This window comes from Danio rerio, chromosome 6, assembly GCF_052040795.2.
Source record: "Danio rerio strain M-AB ecotype USA chromosome 6, GRCz13ab, whole genome shotgun sequence".
Classification (NCBI taxonomy): domain Eukaryota; kingdom Metazoa; phylum Chordata; class Actinopteri; order Cypriniformes; family Danionidae; genus Danio; species Danio rerio.
In genome coordinates, this window is record NC_141026.1 from 18413778 (window position 1) to 18421022 (window position 7245).

The following is a 7245-nucleotide window of genomic DNA, read 5'->3' on the forward strand; positions in this document are numbered from 1 at the left end:
TCGCCTTACAGCAAGAAGGTTGCTGGATTGAGTCCCAGCTTTTTCTATGTAGAGTTTGCATGATCTCCCCATGTTCGCGTGGTTTTCCCCTGGGTGCTCTGGTTTCCCCCACAGTCCAAAGACATGTGATATAGGTGAACTGAATAAACTAAATTGGCCATAGTGTATGTGTGTGAATAATTGATATAATTATAATTGAACATTCGTTTAGACATATCAAATCAACATTTCTTCATTCTGCTGTCCACTGCCTGCATGTCAGACCCCACAGCTATATATAATACGCATTTATGAAATGAATGTTTGTGTGTGAGAGCAAATTTAAAAGACACTTGCGTCTTACCTTGCGTGTGTTAATTTAATTTTACAGGCTAACTGCATGAACAGCTTTGCAAACTGAGACGTAGTGTAGCCTATTTCGAGTGCAGGATATTAGTGTTATCCTGTAGTGGCAGTTGGTAAAATATTACTAAATTAATAATAAGTAATTAAAAAAGTGAGTTATTCCATTTGAGGATGTGACAACGAACTCCAAGCATCACTAAAAAGCTGAAGAGAATCACGTCACTTTAAAAAAATAAATAAATATAATTTATTTATAATAAGCTTAAATGATCAGTTTTCATTAGCCACTAACGTTATTCTGTGTGTGAATATTTATGAGCCAGATGTAGCTGGGTAGCTATGCCTACTATATTGCCAGTTATCTCCAAAAAACAAAAAGCTTCAACATTAAAATGTGCTTTTAGAAATTACAGATATATCTTTCCTGTGAGTGCTGTGTTTAGGATAGGGGACAGATTAGTGCTCTGTACAGTATAAAAAAATAATTAGGCCTGTGTCTAGTGCCGTAAACCAACATAGAGTAGCTCTATATGCTATAACAGATTTTTTTTCAGAAAGAGATAACTGCAGACCAGGTTTTATGTTGCATTCAGTGAATTATTATATTTTTCCACACAATATAGGCAGTGCAACAGGTAACAATTTAGCTTTTGAGCAAGAAAGCACAGCACATCGTGGCATGATGGAGAGATTATAAGCCTATTATTATTATTAGACATTTGTCTGGGCATTAGGGACGGGGAGTCGACTCCTCGACTCTCAATGAACCTAGTACTGGAATCGACTTGAGAACAGAAATATGGGAGTTGAGTCTGTTTTTTACAAATCCTCCTGAATGACTGAAGCAGTTTCAAGCTGTAACTTTAATGCTCATTCTCGAGCACGATGAACTCTGAAGGTGCCCGCTTTGAATGCATATTTACCCAATTTACACTTTTGCTTTTGAATTTTGCGACCACGAGCACTCAAGGCAATTATAAATTTAGTGCTGCAGACAAAGTTTGCTTTCACTTTCAAATACCAATGAAACACAACTTTTTGCAATTTGGTTTTAAAGATGATCTGCCTGCCATGTCAAGTTTGCTGTGTTATAAATAACATTTAGCATAAGTTTCTAAATTTGAAGCGGATCAACTTACATAAGAACTGCAGAAAAAATTACTATTCCAGATTATTTTGTTCACTCATGCTCTGTGTTTATGTATCAAACATTTAGATTTTTATTTAAGCAATGTTTGGGCTCAATTGGGGTGTTTTTTAATTTGTCATTGAACTGCTGCTACACATCTTTTCATTAAATATTTTGATAATAAATTGATGTTTTAACTTTCTGTCTCAAAGATTGCAATTTACTTTTCTAAATTAAAAAAAGTATAGGCGGATTATTATTTTATTTTGACTGCAGATGATTTAAAATGCTAATTTTGTCTGACCAGGGGAGAACTGCTTGTATAAAGAACGATATGATACAGCATGTTTAATCCTTGCCCTATTTTAAGTGAATGTAAAAGGTGTCGATTTTAGAGTCGATTCCACCGACTCCAAAATTAGGAGAAGAGGAGCAGTCGACACCAAAAACCCAGAGCCGAACACCCTTACTGGACATAATTCATATTGGTCACCATTTATTTAACTTTATCACCGCCACTAACAGCTACTCAAACAGGATCCAAATGTATTTTGAGCGCATGAGAGTGTTTTGCCAGTAGTGGCAGTTGGTCTAATATTAGTATAGTAATAAATGGTAATTATTGATAGAGAGTGATGTGCTCCATCGGTCACGATAACCTTAATAATATCTTGTGTGCTGTGGCGCAGTTTTCATATTTTGTACTTTGCACACATTTAAGATTCGAGGTGGGCTAAAAAATTAGCCAAAGATTCTCCTCATGTGTTCACAGCAACCAGATTTCATTATCGGTTAGGTTTTTAAAACTCCTATAGTCTGAGCCCAGCTCAAGCCCACCACCACCCCCTTCCTCTTGAACATCTTTCGGTGATAGGTGATACCTGACCATCAGTTTCTAATCATTGCTAAGATGTGATTCCCTAGATTCTCCACTCCAGACAAAGAAGACAAAGAAAACATCAACAGAGCTCTACCTGCTTGTTTGATACTATCTATTCGTCCGTCCATCCATCCTATCTAAAGAAAATACCCGACTATCACTCTGTGAAAATGTAAATATATAAATTAAAATGTTTGATGAAGTTAATTTGATTCAACTTAAAAATGTAAGGCTGTACCTAATTTATTACGATAGACTTTTGATTATTGAGGTGTGTTTCCCTGTTCTTCCACATGCTCCGTCCAAATCTGCCAAAGAGAAAGATATCAGGTCTATAATTAATCTTACTACATTTCTTTGGAAACTAACTCCGTTTTTCAGTCTGTTCAAGCAGTTCTACCTCTTTGCCGAGGTCCAGGTCTTCCAGTATATCTCCACTGTTCCCCTTGTGAGTCTCAGGGGTAAAGCTCTACTGGGCCATGAGCCCCCCTCAACAGCACCCCACCCAAAAAAACATTTATTTACCCATATATAAATAGCTATACTGAATATTTTACATTAAAATTTGAATTATATTATAAATAAAAGTATTATTATTATTATTATTATTTAATATTTGTATTATAATAATACTTTTTTCCCTAAATAATTAACATAATCGAATCACTCTCATAATCTATCACTCAGTTGTGTCTTTACATTCAACTGATTTTAAATTTTCTTAAAAAACTTTTGCATGAATTTTAAATTATGAGAATTCTGAGAAACACAAAACAAAAATGTATAGAATTATCTGTTGTCTGAGACCTGACTCTGATGGCCGAAAAATGTTATTAAGTCTAACTTTCCTGACTCATTCATCATCTCTCCTTTGTGCTTCATACAAAAAAAGCCTCGTATAGTCAAAATATGATCATCCTCATATTACTTAAACAGTAGTTTTGCAGACTTGCAAAACTAACTGAGCGCACACACCACTGCATTAAAGGCTGTTATTCTGGTTTTATGAGTGGCATGTATTTTTTTCAGTGTGCATGTTAAACAACCGGGATTCACAGCAGAAGTAGAAGCAGCGGTGTGTGAGGCACACAAGAATGGTTTTCTGCACACATGCGTCAGTTTGTTCTCGATTAAATTGTTGCTTTATTTACTGCATTGCCCCCTTTACTGGAGCACGTGCCTCCTTTTATGGGGTCTAGCGACACCCCTGGTCAGTCTCCTTTTCTGTCTGTTGTGTGTACATCAACTACAATATAAATAGCTGCCACACATCTTTCCAACTATCTATGCCCACCTCCACCCCCTTCCTCTTGGAAGGACATCTACTGTATTTACCATCTGACCAGCCATTCATTCATTAATCTATCATCCATCCATTCATCCAAAAAATACCTAACCAGGGGTGCGTTTCCCAAAACCATTGTTAGCCAACTAAGGTCACAAGTTCCATTGTTATAAACATAGTTTGTTAATTTGCCGTTTCCCAAATCCATCGCTCCAACGAACATTCACAAACTGCGTCACAAACTTGAGCACTTGAAACTACAGCTCTGGAGCTGTAATTAGAAACAGTTCCTGACTGTGTTCTATTCTCAGTTATTCCCCCTATGCCCTATTCATTTAGAACATTTTAACATTCAAAGTTACAATTATTAAAAAAAAAAAAAAAACATTAAAGTCATCTCTCTTAGGTGTAATTTGCGTTCAAACTATTTTTACAGTTCAATTTTCGCGATCTTACAGATCTTTCAGTTTACAACTGTGCTCCCTTCGCAGTGCACTTTGAAAACATTGATGTCATTTTGAACAAGCCTCATGACGAAAGCTATAGGTGACCTATTATTTAAAAGCAAAATTTATGTTACGTCTCCAAAGTTTGTGAAAACAAAAAGCATACATTAATTATTTCAATTTATAGTGGGTTATTTATTAAGTATCTGTATTGTATATGACATAGGCCCGCTGGTTAGAACTTTCTGCAGTGGTATATTTGTGTTAAAGTATATATCCTACCTAATAATAATAATAATAATCATCATCATCATTAATATTATTATTAACGTATGATTTTTTCATTTCTAATAAATAATTAATATTACATTTCATTTTATAATAAATAGCCATTATTATTTATTTATTTATAGGATCTACATGATATTAGAATACGTGTTAGCTTTTGTAAGTGATATGTTTTAGAATAGAATGTGTAATGTTTAACTTCTCAATAATATTAGTAAACAAACATTAGCCCTGTTTGTGTCATTTACATATATTTCAGTTAATATGGAAAGCGAGTGCATATTTTTACTAAATCTAATATTAAATTCTATTTTAAATGCGTGTGCGCGTCACAATCACCAGCAACCTCTAACCATTATTACCTCTAAACCTCTAAACATTATCTCTCATTCTAACTACAAATCTGCCAGTTTATGGACTACAACTGCATACATGCACTTCACCCAGACACACATGCTTCCTCATCTAGACTGATTACACTCGCACCATCTGAGGATTGTCAGAGACTGATTGCACACACTATTTAAGCAGCACACACACTCATTCACTTTGCCGAGTCTTTTATCTGCCACATGGACATTACAATGCATTTTCCTAGCCTTGTTTTCCCGTGTAGTTGCCTAGCCTTGTTATTTAGTTGTCCCTGTCTGCCGCATGCCTTTCGATCTCTAGCTTGTTATATTGACTGCGATTCTGGATTTGCCCTTATACATCTGTTTGCACCTGTGTTGACCATTGCTAGCCTGACCACTGAATAAACCTGCATGTGGATCCAACCTCAGTTGTTTGTGTCACTCCCCTTGGTTACAGTGTGTATAATTTGCACAAAGGAATTATGTTTGTCTTCTCTAAAGAAGTAGTTTAGAGCATCATTACGGGCATTTTATCATAATTATAACTAACCTGGTTTAAGCGATGGATCTGCGACAGAGAAACTACAGGTTTAGGGAAACACTCGTCACTACATCATTCTTTTCTCAAACGTTGCATCAGACTTTTATAGTTTAGCCGCGAGTTACTTCGTTGTTTGGGAAACGCAGCCCAGACCATCAGTTTCCAGTCATGCTGAGGTGCGAGTCCCATTTCTCCACAGGCCCCAGTCTAATCTGCAAAAGACAAATACAAGACTAACAAAGCTCTACTTGCTGGATGATCTGCATCAATAAACCAAACGTTCTCCAGTGTTCCTCAGATAAATATTCACCATTTTGCTTGTGAGTCTGACTCTTCTGCCTGTTGTAGTTGTAAATAACAGCCACAGACAAGACATATATCTAACAATCTATGCCCACCACCACCCCCTTCCACTTGGAAGAACATCCATCCATGCACCCATTTATCTGCTTTTAAAGGATATTCCTGACCATCAGTGTCCATTGCTGAGGTGTGTGATTCCTATTTGTCTCCACATGCTGCACTCCAGCATGGAAAAGATAAAGACACAACTAACAGAGCTCTACATGCTTGCTGAACTCCAGAAATGCACAAACTGTTAACCAGCGGTTTTCAGACAAATCTCCACCGATGCTCTTGTGAGTCTCCTTCTTCTGTCTGTTGTGTGTCCATTACAGGAAAAAGAAACACCTGCCACAAACAAGACATTTATCTGACTTAAAGAGATTCCAGACCATCATCTAGTATGTACAAATGAAAGTATATGATTTTAAATGTTTTATAAAGTTAATATAATTCAACCTAAAAAAAGTGTAAGTCTGTATCTAATTTATTACGATGCACTTGTCATTACTAAGGTGCGTTTCCCTGTTCCTCCACATGCTCCATGCCAACCTGTCAAAGAGAAAGACATCAGGTCGTTATTTAATCTCAATGGATTTCTTTGAAAGCAAACTAGTAGCACAATAGGGCGTCCCGAGTTCAAATCCCAGCATGAAGACATTTCCTAACCCTACCCCCTTCTCTCTCTCCCACTTCGTTTCCTGTCCCATTACTGTCCTATCTAATAAAGGCAAAAAAGCTGAAAAAATAGAATATTTCAGTGTGAACACACTACTTACACCATTTACACTACAAAATGGCATAGAATAGTGTACAAGTATGTGATTTGGAACGCACCCATAGACAGTACTGACAGAGCCCTACCTGCTGTTCTCCAGCATTTTCTAGATAAATGTCCACCGATGCTCTTTTGAGTCTCCCTCTTCTGCCTGCTCTCCATTAGCTGAAAAAGGAAAAACCTGACACAGACAAGGCCTAACTATCTATCTATACCAGTGGTTCTCAAAGTGTGGTACGCAGGCTTTCTTCTAGTGGTGCACGGAGGAATCACAGAATAATAATTAAAAATATATGAACGCCCTTTTACCCTTTGATGCGTATGATAACACCGATGTGATCAGCATTTGCTGTTCCCTGTACTGTATGATCACACTGTTATGATTAGTATGTTTAGTGCATCATGTCATCAGATGCTAAGAATGAAAAAAACTGTGGAGCTCTCGAGCAGATACGCACTAGTGAACTGCTTTTCAGTTACTGCAAACTCAGGAGTTTCTACAAGCTGCATCATTGGTGAAATAATTATCACAAACGTGTTAACGTGTTCATAGTTGTGTAAAATAATGTGTGTTTTTGATGTATAGCCGATACATATTTCGATATATATTTGTTTTGTAAATAGCCTAGCGGTGTGGCTTTTGATTTAGTTTGTTAAATGGTGCAGGTCGAAGAACAGATTAAAGCCAATTTTACCATGTTTGAACCTTGAAAAAACACAAAATGGAAGTTTGTGCACAGACGGAGCACCTGCAAACCTTACCCAAGTCAATCTGAAAACGGTGGTCGGATGCACAGTTTACACAAACTCCACGGTTTACTTATGATATGATCTCAATTCCACCAAATCATGGAAATG

The 7245-nt window shown here is 36.7% G+C and overlaps 1 long non-coding RNA gene across 1 annotated transcript in view; it reads left to right on the forward strand.

The window, feature by feature from the left end:
* Window positions 1-7245, forward strand: part of LOC147843449 (uncharacterized) — a 186625-nt gene that overhangs the window by 101261 nt on the left and 78119 nt on the right. The gene's annotated exons all lie outside the window — the stretch shown is intronic.